The sequence below is a fragment of the Arvicanthis niloticus genome, chromosome 27 (genome assembly GCF_011762505.2).
Source record: "Arvicanthis niloticus isolate mArvNil1 chromosome 27, mArvNil1.pat.X, whole genome shotgun sequence".
NCBI lineage: Eukaryota > Metazoa > Chordata > Mammalia > Rodentia > Muridae > Arvicanthis > Arvicanthis niloticus.
In genome coordinates, this window is record NC_133435.1 from 15,960,825 (window position 1) to 15,977,946 (window position 17,122).

The following is a 17,122-nucleotide window of genomic DNA, read 5'->3' on the forward strand; positions in this document are numbered from 1 at the left end:
TTTAAAAAAAAAAATCACATTTATTTGTGTGTGTGTCGCCACCACATGGCACACGGATACAGAAGTCAGAGGACATCCAGTAGGAGCACATATTGATGCCAACACATATTTGATTATCTCCTTCCACCACGTGGGCCCCAGGGATCAAACCCAGGTCATGAGGCTTGCCAGGAAGTACTTTTGTCAACTGAGCCGTCCCACCAGCCTGGGGGTCTATTTTATCTGGTATTATTGTAACCACTTCTGATATCTTCCCTTACTATTTACAAGAGATATCCTTTCACTCTATTTGTTCTGGCTCTGAAATGGGACTCTTATAGACAGCATATAGTTGGAGTTTGTCTGTGATAGGATCTCACTATATTGCCTAGGATGGTCTTACTGTGTGCTAGCCACCAGAGACATGGATTTAAGCCAATAGAAAATCTTTATTAGCCAGTTGGGAGCTACACTGGGTGTTTAGTGTAGTCCAAAGCCTTCCTCAGGGTGAGCTTTTAAGCACAAAAGCCATATCCTGGGTTGGCATACTTCGGTTAACAAGAACAGTTAGCCAGAAGAACTATAGAAGCCAAAAAGCAAGGTTAGTACAGTTAGAGACTTTCCCAGAACTATGGACTATGATAGATTAGGCCTTTGATGGATTGGGCCTTTGTTTTAGTTTTGGCTGGTGGTGCTGTCCATGTGCAGAGTTTTACAGCCTGAATGGTACTTTCATCATGAGTCAGTAGTGGTAAAGTCTTAAGGGCCTACTAAGTTCTGGACCCCTGTTACAATCTTGGATATTGATCTCAAATGATTCTTTCCCTAAATCCTCTCAGATTTTGGGATTACAAGTCTGTGCTTCCATGCACGACACACTAAATCGTTATTTTTTTTTATCATTAAGACACATTTGCCAGATGTAATGGCCCATACCTTTAATCCCAGCACTCTGGAGACAGAGGCAGATGGGCTCCAAGCTCCAGGCCAGTCAAGGCTGTGTATTGAGAACTTGTCTCAAATCAACAATCAAAAAGATACTTTAAAACTGTTTTTAAATGTATATTTAAGTGTTTGTGTGTGGGGGGGGCATGATTATGTGTTTGTAGGCGCCTTCATAGGCCAGAAGAAGACCTTAGATCCCATGGACCCAAAATTACAGATGGTTGTGAGCTGCCCTTGTGAATGCTGGGAACCAAGCCTGGGTGGGTCCTCTCCAGGATCAACAGCAAGTCCTTTCAAATGCTGAGTCACCTCTCTAGTCCTGGACAGATTTTGTTCTTGTCATTTTAGTGTGCTGGATAGCCATGGAAGGAGAAGGGAGGGTGGAAGAGAGAACTTTTGTTGGTGTTTTTGTTTGTTTACAAACCTACAGCCTTCTCTTGCTAAACTAGCATTGTAGCCCTGAGCTACGCCTCAACCCTAGGGTTTTTTGGTTAGAGTTCAATCTGTTTACACTTAAAGAAATTACTGATAAAAAGCAGTTTCCGTCTTTCCTCGCTGTTTGCTTTTGATGGGCCTTAAACTTTGTCTTTCATCCTTTATTTTCAGCACCACTAACTCCCTTTTTATTTAGTTAATTTTTTTTTTGTAGTGAAACATTTCCTTTCTCACTTGCTTTTACATTTCTTAGGAATGTTTTCTTGGTGATGACATTAGAAATTACATTCAGCCTGCCTAAGTTATAGCCCTGAACTTGAGTTTCCATCAACTTATCTTTAGAACATGCAGATGCTCTGCTCCCTTAGAAGCTGTTCACAGCCTCCCCGTACTTGTTATCCTAAAATTAGATATCTTACTCAAAACACAAGCTGCTAGTTATTAGAAATGCATTATCATCCTGAGTTACATAGAAAATAAGATGTGGAATGATATACTAATATTGTTAGGACAATATCAGGCTTTTATTACTTTTATTTATTTTACTTTTATTTTATTTTTTTTATTACTTTTATCATGAGTGTGTGTAGGGGTGCATATACCACCATGCATGTGTGTAAGTTAGTGGACAACTTGTGAGAAGCAGTTCTCTGGGTTCATCGTGTGACCAAAGAATTCACCTGAGGTCATTGTGCTTAGTGGCAAGTACCTTTACCCTCTTGGGCTATCTTGGTAGCCCATATTATCAAGAATTTGGGTGGTGGTGCTGCTGCTGGTAGTAGTGGTAGTGTGTGTGCTCGCGTGCGTGCGTGCGTGCGTGCGTGTGTGTGTGTGTGTGTGTGTGTGTGTGTGTGTGTTGGGGGGGGGTGTTGGTTTGTTCTGGTTGACCTAGAACTCATAGAGATACTCCTCCCTCTGCCTCCGAGTGTTGAGGCTGGTGATGTGCCTACCACCATGTCATCAGCTTTAAAGGCAAGAGTCGTGGGACACCTTTGGAGTTCAAGCTGCTCAGGAGGCTGAAAGAGGAAGGACTCCGAGCCCGATGGGGTGGGAGGAGAAGCTCAGGATAGTGGTGCACACCATTGACCTCACCTTCCAGGAAGCAGCCCTAGGTGAAGGTCTGTGAGTTCAAGGTTAGCTTAGTCTACATATTGAGTTCCAGGTGATCGAGAGCTGTATGGGGAGACCTTGTCTCAAACAACAAGAAAAAAAAAGCTTTTCAGCCACTTTTAAAAATCTGTCATCAATGGGCCTGAAATAAGTCACTCCTCACAAGAAGAGCTACATAACTGTGGGCAGTTAGTCAATAAATTCTAGAGGAAAAGGGAAACAGTATTTGTTTTATCTTATCAGCCATTCATGGAAAGTGCAGTCTGCATCGGCATGACTTGTTTCAAAGTCTTGTTTCCCAATTATTTGAATAATAAAACAATAAAATTTGGGATTTGAAGGAGCTCTGTTAATCAACCAGACAGTGATTCAGTGGCGCACAATTTATGAGCAGCATTCGAACTTTGTAAGGAAGCGGAAGTACATCTCTTTTATTATTGTTAATCATTCCATTCGTTTACATCTCAAATGATATTTCCCTTCCTGGTTACCCCTCCATCTTAAGCTCGATGAAATCTTTCTTTCATCCTAACAATTTTTGTTGGTTTCTGAAATAGATCCACAGATAATGCGAACACTGTTTCAGGCCCATTGGTGACGGATGAACTCGTCATGATTAAGATGCACACTTTCCCTCACTGGGCTATGGCAGATGCGTACACATATACAAAACAGAAACTGACTTGTGTGGTTTTCGTCCTTGCCTTTCTTCATAACTCTTTATTTTTATCTTACTTTGATTTCTTTTATCTCAGTGGTTCTAAAAAGCATTTGACTGAATTGATTTAAACTTCCTGCCTCCAAAGTATGATGTTTCATTTTGACAGGGGTAGGAGCTTTGGGTTCACACTTGGACATCTTACATGGTCTGTTTAATTTAGATGCTTAGATCCTGTTGATTCTTGGATTGTAACAACCGTAGGTACTGCATTCTATCTCCTTAGAATCATCAGGGGCAGGAAATCTTTTCCTTGGAAAATTAGAAGAACAACTACAAATAGTTAAAGATGTAATTTATGGTGTCTGTGTGTTTTTTCTACAATATCTTCCAATAGTATTATAATTATTTTATATAAAAGTATTTATGTAAATCACATTAATGTTATTTAGAATGTCTTCAAGGAAGTTTTATAGAATGAGGAATCTTGCCTAATAGAAAAATTAAGTGCCATTTATGTGGCATACACCTGTAATTCCACCATTTATGGGGCTGAAAATGAAGGATGGAGATATTGGGGACCAGCTTGGGCTCTATATAGGGATATTATCTCAAAACAACATCCTAAATGAATAGTCGTGGAGAAAACCATTAAATGAGATGAGCTAGATGCTATGATGGAAAAAGCACAGACACGTTTGAAGGAGTAATTTTAAAAAGAGATCTTCACAAGGCAATAAATGGACAAGAATCATGGAAATATGCTTCTAGCTTTATAGTTTTTCTTTATTTTTGAGAATAATTAGAATTAGCTGTGCATCTAGCAAGCAGCGACTTCTATCTTAAGTCGGCCTGCTATCTGTTCTGCCTTAGCTATAGTATTTTCTTTCCCAACTTGCTTTGTGATTATGGTGTTTCATCACAGCAAGAGAAACCCAAAACAGAAGGTGACATTATTTAGAGAGCGTTCTCCTTTCCTGAGATAGATGTGTGATGGTATAAATGACCCTCTAAGTGCTAGAGTTCTAGTCACTAGTACTGATGTGTTGGCTTTTCATTTTTTTTCACTTTCTAACTTCTATTTTCACTCTTTTCTTCATTAATTTTTTACACTTTTTATTTATTGGGGGTGGGGTAGACATGTTTATGACGGAGTGCGGGTATATGGGGTTAGTGGACAACTTGCAGGAGCTGGCTTACCCCTTTCACTTACCTCAGGTGAACCTCAGTCACCAGGCTTAGGACAAAGTGCTTTGCCCACTGAGACATTTCAGCTGCCCTTGATTTCTTTTTCATTTTGAAGAATGTTAGTGTCTAAGTCCTTGGGCAATCTTCCTACCTTCTTTCTGGTTGTTGGTTGTGTGCGTTGTTTGGTTTTATTTCTTTTAGTCTGGTTTGTGGCTCAGTCTCTCCAGCTCGGGCCAGCCTTGAGATCACTCCAGCTCATTACAGTCACTAATCACCAGTGGACTTTGAGCTGACTGAAAGCATCATCAGTGAAAGGTGAGAGCACACATTATCAGTATTGTTGATTTACATTAGATAGAAGAGTGTAATGATCCTTATGATCCTTTCTGGTAAGTCCTTCTTACCAAAGTTACTCCTTTCTGGTAAGTCCACGTTACATCTATTGAAATTGGACAGAATCCAGCTACTTTCCACTACAACACATCAGTGTCCTTTCCTCGGTGGCTTACAATTTCAGCATTCCTATTGATCAAGACAGAAAGCAGGCAGCTAGGGACGGAATGGGCTGGTTGTCAACACCACAGGATTTGGGCTCTTTAAATCACCAGGTGGGGGGTGTCACTGCAGCCAGAGGGAAGGGATTATAACCACAGATTTAGAGGCAATCCAAGCACACATCCTGACAACTGAGAAGCAATATCCTTTGTGTTCAGCCTGGCTCCTGCTGATCACATGCAAACTGCCATGACTGCACCTGTTATCTGATGTACTGAGGAAGCAGAGGATAGAAGAGGTATAACCTAAGCTGTCTCTAGAACACAGCTTCTGTGTGCTCTCAGGAAACACTTTACCTCAGTGATACTGAGTGATTTTTAAATTTGAGTTTGTTTATATAGTGGAATATATACGTTGATGGATTTTCATATATTGAACCATCCCTGCATCCCTGGGATGAAACCTACTTACTTGATCGTGGTGAATGATGGTTTTAATGTGGTTTGGGGTTCCGTTTGCCAGAATTTTATTGAGTATATTTGCATTGAAATTCGTAAGCAAAATTGGTCTGAAGTTCTCTTTCTTTGTTGTGTCTTTGTGTGTTTTAAGTATCAGAGTAACTTCATAGAATGAATTGGGTAGTGTTCCTTCTGTTTCTTTTTAGTGGAATAGTTTGAGGAGTATTGGTATTAGTTCCTGTCTGAAGGTCTGGTAGAATTCTGTACTAAAACCATCTGGCCCTGGGCTTTTTTTTCATTTAGAGGATTTTAATGACTGCTTCTATTTCCTTAGTGGTTATAGGACTGTTTAGATAGTTTACCTGATCTTGATTTAACTTTGCCACATAGTGTCTGACGAGAAAACCATCTACTTCATCCAGATGTTTCAGGTTTTTTTTTTTTTTTTTAGTTTCCTCAATTTCTGTTGTTATATCTCCCTTTTCATTTCTGATTTTGTTAATTTAGATACTGTCTCTATGTCCTTTAGTTCGGCTAAGGATTCATCTATCTTTTTGATTTTCTCAAAGAACTAACTCTTGGTTTTGTTAACTCCTTGTATCATTCTCTTTCTTTGTAATTGCTTGGTTTCAGCTCTGAGTTTGACTATTTCCTGAAATCAATTTTTCTTAGGTATGTTTGCTTCTTTTTGTATTAAAGCTTTCAGGTGTGCTGGTAAGTTGATAGTCTAGGATCTCTTCAGTTTCTTCATGAAGGCAGTTAGTGCTCTTAGCACTGCTTTCATTGTGTCCCATAAGTTTGGGTATGCTGTGCCTTCATTTTCATTGAATTCTAGAAAGTCTTTAATTTCTTTCTTTATAACTCAATCTGGCTGTTCCTCAGAAAATTGGAAATGTTTTTACCTGAACACTCAGCTGTACTGCACCTGGGCATATACCCAAAAGATGCTCTATTATACCACAAAGACACGTGCTTCACTATGGTCATAGCAGCCTTATTCATAATAGCCAGACGCTGGAAACAACCCAGATGTCCCTTAACTGAAAAATATATGCAGAAAATGTGGTCCATTTACACAATGGAATACTATTCAACTATTAAAAATGAGAACATCATGAATCTTATAGGCAAATGGATGGAACTAGAAAGTATCATCCTGAGTGGGGTAACCCAGACCCAAAAGGACGTGCATAGTATATACTCACCGATAAGAAGATATTAGCTAAAAAGGACTGAACACCCATGATACAACTCACAGGCCATATGAAGTTTAACAAAAAGAAAGGCTCAAGTGAGGATGCTTCAATCCCACTAAGAAGGGAGAACAAAATAATCATGGGAAGCAGGTGGAAGGAAGGACCTTGGTGGGAGAGGGGAAGGAAGTGGGAAAGGGGGGCAGGATCAGGTATGGGGGGAGACAGGAGAGAAGCCAAGAGGGCCAGAAGAATGAATGGAAATATACGGCTGTGGGGATGGGGGTGGGGGAACCTCTAGAAAGTCCCAGAGACCTGGGATGTGAGAAGCTCTCAAAACTCAATGGGGATGTCCTTAGCCAAACAGCCCAACAGTGGGGAGACAGAACCTGAAGGAATCACCTTCAGTAGATAGACAGGGCCCCTAGTGGACAGATGGGGCCACTTACCCATCTTCAAAAATTTTGACTCAGAATTGTTCTTGTCTAAAGGAAATGCAGGAACAAAATGGAACAGAGACTGAAGGAAAGGCCATCCAGTGGCTGGCCCAAATTGAGATCCATCCCATGGGTGGGCACTGAACCCTGACACTATTACTGATGCCATGTTGTGTTTGCAGACAGGAGCCTAGCATGGCTGTCCTCTCAGAGGCTCTACCAGCAGCTGACTGAGACAGATGCAGATACTTACAGCCAACCATTGAACTGAGGTCCAAGACCCCTATGGAAGAGTTAGGGGAAGAATTGAAGGAGCTGAAGGGGATTGCAACCCCCATAGGAAAAACAACAGCATCAACTAACTCGGACCCCTCAGAGCTTCCGGAGACTGAGCCACCAACTAAAGAGCATACATAGGCTGGTCTGTGGTCCCTGGCACACACGTAGCAGAGGACTGCCTTGTCTGATCTCAGTGGAAGAGGATGTGCCTAATCCTCTAGAGAATTGATGCCCCAGGAAAGAGGAATGCTAGGCAGGGGTGAGGTGGGGGTGTGAGGGTGTGGGACGGAGGAGGGAGTGGGCAGGTAGGGGAGCACCCTCTCAGAAGCAAAGGGGAGGGATGCAGAACTCTGGGAGGGGGTACTGGTACCGGGAGGGGGGGGCAACATTTGAAATGTAAATAAATAAAATAATTTAATTTAAAAAATGAAACTAAATATAACTTAGTGGATAAATTCACCTATATCCTCCTTCCTCTTTGTATATATAAATTCAAGGCTTATTTTTAATTCAGGTATTTATTTTTAGATCACAAAGGACAGTCCCCTTGAATTTCAGATTGGCCCTTCTATTCTTCATACCTGGATATGTTGGAAACAAAGCTGAACAGAAAATGTCTAACGATGACTTATGCTATTTATTCTATTGTTCAGAGATGGGAGTCCATGTACCGTGTAGTTCGGAGATTGCTCAGTGCATTGTTTAGAGAAAGGTGTATGCAGGTGAAGAAACAAGACTGCTAAGTGCATTATTATACAGACACTGTGCACTACCCTAAGCCAAATGGAGATGCCGGAGTTCTGAACCGTGTCAGTTAACTTACAGTTGGTATTCATAATGCACAAACAGTAACACCTGTGCAAACGTACGGCTGCTGTGTGCGTACAGCGCACATTTGTACAACATCTAATTATAAAATAAATAAAAATAAAATTGAAAACTAGAGGTGGCAAAGTGGCTTATCAGGTAAGGATGCTGACCATCACTAAGCCTGGTAACCTGAGTTTGAGCCCTGAAACTCACATGACAGAAGGGGAGAACCAACTCCAGCAGGCTGTAGTATGGAGCTGCTGTCCCCCCAAATATTTATTTGCTTATATTTATATAATATTTATATAATATTATTTTAGAATAGGGACTAGGGTGCAGTACTGTGTCAGAGCAAACGGGGTCATCTTGTTTGGAGGAAACTAAGTTAAAAAGCAGTTATTTAAAAAGGACTTTCTCCCAGTGATATGGTGTGGTGGGAAAAGAGTTTTGAATATTCTCTGAGTTCTACTTAACATCTTTTGAAGTTTATTTTACGTGTATGGATGTTTTTCTACATGTGTGTGTGTGCACTACATGTGTTCATGGTGACCTTGGAATTAAGAAATGGACACCAGATCCCATGAAACGGGAATTACTGATCTCTGTGAACTCCCATATAAGTCCTGGGGACTGAACTTGGGTCCCGGCAAAATCAACAATTGCTATCAACTGCCAAGCCATCTCTCCAACCCTCTGAGTTCTTTTTACTCATTGAGTAAACCAAGTCATTCCCAGGCATGTACAACCTTTGACCTGTGGCCACATACGGCCAAGGGTAGCTGTGAATGAAACCCATCACAAAATTGTAAACTTGCTTAAACATTATGACAGGTTTTTTTTACCATTTCTTTTTAATATTTATTTATTTATTTATTTATTTATTTATTTGGGCATGTGTGTCATGGGACATGTGTGAAGGTCACTGGACGACATGCAAGAGTAGTTTCTCTCCTTCCATCATGTGGGTCCTGGGTATCAAATTCATGTCACCAGATTCTATCAGCTGAGGGCTGCTGCTTCCTCATCCTCTTCTTCCTCTTTCTCTTATTCTTCCTTCTCCTCTTCATCTTCTCTGTCCCGTGACCATTTCTTCCACACCAGCATCTCCTTCCTCAAAGTCTTGGTACTCAGCTGTGTTCTTTTCCCAGGATCTGGATGTGTGTGTGTGTGTGTGTGTGTGTGTGTGTGTGTGTGTGTGTGTGAGAGAGAGAGAGAGACAGAGACAGAGACAGAGAGACAGAGAGAGAGAGAGAGAGAGATTGCAGGATCCAGAGATTGAAATCAGATTATCAAGCTCTGCAGCAAGAACCCGCTGAGACATCTTGCTGGCTCCTAAATGTTCTTTTTCAGTGATGGAAATGGCTCACTCCTTACTTGTCACCTTCACAGGCTGTCCCCTGGCTGATCACCTTACAGTCCACCTTCTTTCCCTGTCAACTTGCTGATTCACATTTGTTTATTCCCTGCCTCCTCCCAGTATATACATACGGGTTTGTTTTATTTGTACTTGTTATAGCCTTTCACTGATGTATTCCTAGTGCCTGGATCAGAATAGATCACAGAGTAGGTGTTTTGTAAGCATTTCTTGACTGAATTCTGGCCACAGGACCTCATGGTTAGCAAGAGATGGACTTTGTTGAAGTAGTTTACCTGCCCAAACAAAGGACAGGGTGTAAGTGGACAATCACACTCCGGAGGGATATTTTCAAAACTGGAGGAGTCTAGGTGACTGGGAGGTGGGGGGAGAACAAAGTTCATACAGTTTTATTTAATGAAATTAGGAAGAAAATCAGCAAGGAACTGTAATAGAATCGTTCACTAAAGCAGACAAGCATTTCTGGGCGGCCTGCATCACAAGGAAGCTATTCATTCTTGAAAGGGCTCAACTCCAAATGTCAGCACCCAGGAGGAAGACGAGGAAAGACTCATGCAACCAGCACACATGGAATCAATAGAGACATTAGAATAAATACAGATATACAGATGACAAGACAAGGGAGATTAAATATTTACCCTGTGCTTGAGATAAATGTGTTGGCAGAACAGGAAGTCTGGGGAGACATTGGAGAATTTGCTGTGTCAATGGGGCCAGATGGGAAGTGGTCACTGCCCCTCATCCTTGGTGTCAGAATAAATTCCCAGCTTACAGTATTGTCTGCTCAGCTCATGGCTGAGCACGTGATTGTATGTGTTCTGATTAAATATGGATCTTCTGGGAATGCACTATCAGGGCCTACAGAAGTCATGGGCAGGTCATTTCATTACCAGAACGACACAGTCCATGAGTCATGTTGGTTAGGGAATTACAAGAAAAAGGACCATAGACACTCCTCATCAATAAAATAAGAGAAGCTATACAGCCTCCTGCATGCTGTGTACACACCACCTGTGGTCTACTGGTTCATGGTGGGGAAGGGTTTTTGTTGCCTGGGGTCTAGGCTTCTCTGCAGAGAATAAAGCTTTGAGGAGCTGTCGAGTCCTCCTTTCTCATCACATGGCCCCACCTTCCTGCTGCCTTTTCCACAGCCTCTCTCCACTTCCCTCTCTTATATGGCAATAGTGTCTTGACCTGCTTCTATTCCTCTTTATTCTGTTTCCAGGGACAATCACATGGAACACCTTTGAGTTGAAGGGTCTATTTGAAAAAAAAAATTGTGTTTTCTTTCTTCTGGAGTCTTAGCAAGTCAGTATTCATTCATTCATCATTTATCTTTATGTTTGTTAAGGCCTAAGTAAAATATTAAGGCCTAAATGGAATGTTAAGTCCTAGGTAACTGTCACCTGGCTAGCCTGCCATTTTACCAATATTATAAAGAAACTTTCTCATATGTTGCTCCTGCTTTTACTAGGAAACTTTCTCATGTCCAAGTTGATTGCATACTCTGTTATGTTCTGTGCCCTCAGACACCAATCATGATAGAAGTCAGTAGACCTTCTTTGTATAGTTACCCACATAAGCTTTGACCCAAACCAATCACCTAGAAGCACTTACTGTACCTCTGTATAAGCTTTTATGGTATTTGCCTTCATGGGATGCCACTGGGATGGACCCCAACATGAGAGACACATACATCTATTTAGAATAAGACTTCCATTTAAACTAGAGATTGAGTAAAGTTTAAGTTCCCAAGACCTCCCTGGGAACTAACATCCTGCTTAGCAGAAAGAGACATGTACGTGGGTAACCCACATCCTGATTGGCCAACAACAAAAATATTACACAAGGCAAGTTCCCACCACAGCTGAATATCCCAACCAATGGGGACAGAATAAACACACAACAAAGACATGTTCCTAAGGAAGTTCCCTATCCCTAAATCCTGTTTGGTGAAATAACTCAACACAGACGTTTGTGGATTTTAGGCTTTAAAATCCTGTAGGATCTTAACTCAGGGTCATGGTTCAGTTCCAGAATCTGGACTGTAGCCCTGATTGATCAGTCTTAGGGTATATGATCAATAAACTATCGATGTCTGACTGAGATCAGTGTTCATGTGGTTTGTGAGGTGACTCCTGGACCCCAACAATACTCAAGCCTATTTTCAAGTGAGATTTTATTAAAATGCCTTTCAAACACACCATAACAACAAGAATTAGAAATAAGAAAGATGATGGGGCTGTAGAGATGGCTCAGAGTATAAAATGCTTGCTACACAAGCATAAAGACCTGAGTTCAAATCCCCAGGAACCATCTAAAAGCCAGGTATAACCACATGCCCATTGAGAGGAGAGGAGAAAAAAGGGAAAGGGAGAGATAGAGAGAGACACATAGAGAGGAGATGGCCATCAATCTGTTTGGAATAAAGGGAACAATGAACCACTGTTGAAGGATTTTGCCACAACAGTGGCTTCCTGAAGTCTCAATAGTAGTGCCTCAGCAAACACTCGGCATCGCACCACTTCCAGCAAAACTATGAGATTTAACTGGTATACCCAAGACCCCAAGAACCTAAGCAGGGAAGTAACCAAGGAGTACCAGGTTTCCTGTCTATCTCAGCCAAATGCAGAGGCACAGGCCTGCGAGGCCAAAGGTGGAGAACATTCTCTGCGCAGGCTTTAAGCACCTGTTGCTGAAAGGCTGGCATCCAAAATGCCAATGTAATAATGGTTTATCGCAGTTGCCTGCGGGACATGGCTCTGAGTGGTTACTTCCTCCTGAGCTCTCCAAGACAAACCACCAGCAAAACCAACTGGAAAGTAACTGAAATCAATAGCCAGCTTCCTGGGATTACAATAATCAGCTACTGGGAAAACAGACCCAATGCCAAGAAGCTTTGAACATGCTAAAGGTAAGGAGAACAATACCCTCCTTTTTGGGGTCCAAAGGTAAGCATCTCCCTGTGTCTTGGTATCTAGAAAATGCTCACCAGGATTGATGTGTTTACAAAAAGATAAAGAGAAAGAATATGTTCTGTGGGTGTGTGGTGAGATATGGGGGGAGGGGATGTCTCAGCTGGCCCATGCCAAGGCATCTCTTCCCCCTGTAGGACCAGTCACATGATGGTATAGTTAGAATAGAGTTTATTTGGGGCATTGGAGGGAAGTTAAAGCGGGGGAGGAGGGGAGAGAAGAGAGGAGAGGAGAGGAGAGGAGAGGAGAGGAGAGGAGAGGAGAGGAGAGGAGAGGAGAGGAGAGGAGAGGAGAGGAGAGGAGAGGAGAGAAGAGAAGAGAAGAGAAGAGAAGAGAAGAGAAGAGAAGAGAAGAGAAGAGAAGAGAAGAAGAGACCGGCCATGACCACGTGGAGAGAGGGGGAAGGGAAGGGGAAAGGGGTGAGGGGGACAAAGGGATCAAGAGCGCAAGAGAGAGAGGAGGGGGCAAGCAGCCCCTTTAATGTTGGGCCAGGCCTACCTGGCTGTTGCCATGTAACTGTAGGGGTGGAGTTTAGACAGAATGCTAACATTCTCCCATTTTGGTTTAATTAAAAAAGAAAAAATTAGAAAGAGGTGGTGGCGAAGCAGGAATAGGGTCATCATGATATCTAACTTCCTCCTACTGGCATCGGGGCTGGTGTGTCTCTAGGGAACCCAGAAGAACGGGTATGGGGGATGTTTGTCCAGTCTTAGGAGAGTTGGCTGTTTCCTGCTGTCCAGGGTCTATGGAGCCATCTGAGGACAGATCAGAAGGAACAGGCCCAGTAGAAGCAGCTGTGTGTGTGACAGGAGATGGAGCATCTGGAGGTTGCTTCTCTGGAGCTGTTCTGGATGTGCCTGGACTTGACAAGATGTAGGGAATAAGATTAAGTACGTTTGGGAGAAAGAAAAGATGTACGTTTGAAACCCAGAGGAATCCTTTACCTCTGGAGTAGGTAATAAGAGGGAACTTTAGGCAGATGTACTTATCTGGGTGGAGTCTGTTTGGTCCATGAAAGGTAGATCTGAGTGAGTTTCCTGTGGCTTATAAGTTTGCAAAAGAGATAACAGCATGAGTTAACAACACGAGCAGTCTTCAAGATGAACCTTTGCTGGATCATATAGTGGAATGTTTTATTAGGGTTAGGCAAGTTTATAGGAACTCAGATAATTTAGGACAGTGGGATAGCAAGAAGAGGAAATATGAAGCATTTAATTGATGGCAACTGAGTTTAGGTAATGAGGTAACAGATAATATCTGAGAAAGCTTAGCTGTCAATGTAGTCAGACGTCTGAGAAAGAGTAAACAATAATCTACCAGTTATATATTATTTTTAAAATGACAGAGTCCACTAGTCAACAGTTCCTGTGGTCTCCATGGTCTCTGTGGCCTTCCTAATGCAGGGAACCTTTAAAACAATTTCTCATGTTGTGGTGACCCCACCACAGAATAATTCATTGTTACTTAATAACTATGTAATTTTGCTGCTGTTATGAATCATAATGTAAATATCTGATATGCAGGATATCTGAAGTGTACCTAAAGTCCACAGCCCACAGATTAGCTCACACACCACTGTTACCTCATATCTCATGGATAAATGGCCTTCAGGGCAACCTCTGCTAGATTTGGGGCTATCTGAAGTCTCCTCACACACACGTTTGTGTGAGGTAGTTAGCTGTCCTCCATGTACTGAACTTGATTTTCTTCACTATCAGTCCTCTTCCTGAGCCCAGATCTCCATTCAGATGTGACTCACCTCAGCTCCACTGAAGCCCTGATCACGAGAGGGTTCATCTTTCACAGCTTGATGGAATTTGAAATCACCAAGGAAACATCTCTAGGCAAGTTCGTGAGGTAGTTTCTAGGTTGGAGGTAGTTTCTAGGTTGGATTAATGGAAATAGACAGGTAGCACCACTCCCCAGGGTAGGACCCAAGACTGGGCAAAATGGGAGAAATGAGCCCAACACCAGCGAGCATTCACAGCTCCATGCTGTCTGACTGGATATGCAATGTGGCCAGCTCCCTCCTGCTCCTTCCTCCCTTAAGCTTCTCCTTTCAAGTATTTTGTCTCAGCCATGAGAAAAGTGACACCACACCAGAGGTCCCAGAACTCCAGCCTCCTGCACGTCAGCTGTATAGTCTCAGGGCTTCAGAACATGGAGAATATGTGGAGGTTTGTGGGTCCTTGCCACAATTCACTTCTCTGTAGTTTCTGAATTGAAAAGTGTGTTGTTGAATAGGGCTCCCCAGAGCCCTGGTGTGGTGTGCTGGTTAGTTTTTTTGTCAACTTGATACAAACTAGTCAGTTGAACAACAGTCTCAATTGAGAAAAATTCCCTATCAGTTTGGCTTGTAGGCAAAACTGTGGGGCATTTTCTTGATTAATACTCGATCGGGGAGGGCCCAGCTGCTCACTGTGGGCAGTGCCATCTCTGAGCACGTAGTCCTGGGTTGAATAATAAGGTAGGCTGAGCCAGCCATGGGGAGCAAACCAGTACCCAGCATCTCTGTGTGGCATTTGCTTCAGTTCCTGCCTCTTGGTTTCTGTTTGAATTCCTGCCCTAACTTCACTCAGTAATGGACTGTGATTAGGCCATGTGCACCAAAATAATAATAATAATAATAATAATAATAATAATAATAATAATAATTTCCTCCCCAAGTTGCTTTTGGTCATGGAGTGCATCAGAGCAGTAAGAAGCCAAACCAAAACAGCCAGGGAGACTCAGCACCACGGATAACGGCGTTGAGAGGGTCCTCTTGTGTTTCCAGCCCAAGGTTGGTTCTGAAATGGCTTCCGAGGGCTCGGGTGTTGAAGGCTTGGTACCCGGCTGATAGTACAGTCTGGAGGTGGTGGAACCTTTAAGGAGTGGGACCTGGTGAAAAGAAGATAGGTCACTAGGGGTGTGGTGAGGGTAGCTTTCCTCTGCCACACATTCCACCAAGATGTTCAGCCTCCCCTGTGACCATGGGCTGAAGCCATGCCCCAAAAGGATCCTTTCTCTTCTGCTTTTCTCTCAAGTCACAGCTACAGAGACCTGACTAACTCATTTTGAGAACACAGACTACTTCCTTCCCTGTCTCTCAGCACCCTTCCCAGGACTGGAGTGCTTACCCACCCTTCTTCTCTCCTCTTCCTAGATGATCATCCCCAGTTCCTTCCATCTGTGCTCAGACACTTCCCTTCTGATCCCCTCCCTGTACAGTCCTTCGTCCTTCCCCCACTGATCTCGGAGCAATGCTCACCCTACCGTGCACAGAAATCACCTGGCCTCTTGCTCACATTCATCTAGGGACCCTGAAGGTCTGGGCTATAACTGGGAGTCTGAGTTCCTGACGGGTTCCAGAGTGAGGCCGCTCTGTCCCAGTCCCATCCTCTGAATGGTCAGGCCTTCCAATTAGAATCAGCTGGAGCTCGTTAGAAGCAGGCCTCCTATATCCAGTTTTGCAGTTTAACAGGATCTGCATCCGTACAGGAGATGCCTTGAAGGTCTCGACCTGGCCATACATCAGAGTTCTGCACGTAAGAAACTAGAAAACAATCCCAATACAGCAGCAGCTGAACTCAATTGCATTAGATGGTATGCATGAAGCATGAGCCACTCGAAAGCTTCCCCCAGGAGATTCCAGAGTCAGCCAGGACTGAGAACCCTCCTTCAGAGACTCAGTGTGCAGGCCTTACCTTGGAAAGCACTGCTTAGATCAATAGAAGGCATGCTGTTACCTCGAGCTTTCCTGGTCAGTTCCAAGGCCCATTTGTTCTTGGCAGCTGCCTCCCCTTTGGACTCATTTTGCCAGTACAGAACAATGCTTACAAATGCTATTCTGGGCTGGCGTGATGGTTCAGTGATAAAAGTGCCCTGGGACAAGCCTAACAACATGAGCTTGATCCCTGGAACCCACATGATGGAAAGAAAGAGCTGACTCCTGAAAGTTGTCCTTTACCTTCCAAGCATGCACTCGCGAGCATGTGTGTGTGTGTGTGTGCGCACACACACACACACACACACACACACACACACACACACACAATGTCTTTAAAAACTGAGTGGGAATAGCAAGTCTGAGGTGGACAAATTGTGGATTTTTAAAGAGGATGCATAGCTGGGCGTAGGGAAGGTCAGATGGGTAGCACAGATTTTGGAATGTATAACAAGAACCTGTGATACTGAAGGATCCTGGAGACCAGCGTGGGCTTTGATATGTCCCTTCTGCCAGAAGTCAGGAAAATGACTTTTTTTTTCCAGTTGGGAACCAATTTCCTAAGTTTTGGGGGAATGCTGGCTTTTATCTAACCACCAGAAATCCTATAGCCAAGCTTGAGTTCGTTTCTAGACAAATGTTCATCCTGAGACCTAACAGCATACATTTTTAATCCTAGAAGTGGCGAGGCAGAGGCAGGTGAATCTCTGTAAATTCAAGGCCATTTTGGTCACATAGAGAATTCCAAGCCAGCCAGGGCTACATAGTGAGACACTGTTTCAAAAGAACAAATTGTTACATGTGTTGTGAGTGTGAGTTGCAGTTTGCAACAGACACCCTTGCAGCTGGCGCTGAACCTTAGTTAGCTGTCTCTGTGTGAGAGTGGATTCATTAATCCCAGTACTTACTCAGGAGTCTGAGACAGGAGAATCTTTAGTTTGTGACCAGCCTGGGCCAAATAGTAAGATGTTGTCTCCAAAAATAGTGAATGCTTCCCTCCACATTGCTAGCCCTAACTCTGATGTCATCATAGCCCCTCCTCCCCCACCCCCTGCTCTATCACTATCTGCCCCAGTGCT

General features: G+C 43.0%; 1 long non-coding RNA gene across 2 annotated transcripts in view; it reads left to right on the forward strand.

Annotated features, from left to right (window-relative positions):
- LOC143439728 (uncharacterized) overlaps positions 1-17,122 on the forward strand; it is a 37,471-nt gene that overhangs the window by 16,758 nt on the left and 3,591 nt on the right. The window contains exons 3-4 of one of the 2 annotated variants that reach the window (XR_013107781.1): positions 12,106-12,276; positions 15,005-15,119. This is a non-coding gene — a long non-coding RNA (uncharacterized LOC143439728). Of the gene's footprint in view, positions 1-7,080; positions 7,470-12,105; positions 12,277-15,004; positions 15,120-17,122 lie in introns of those variants that run through there. The other variant, XR_013107780.1, reaches the window with a different exon arrangement.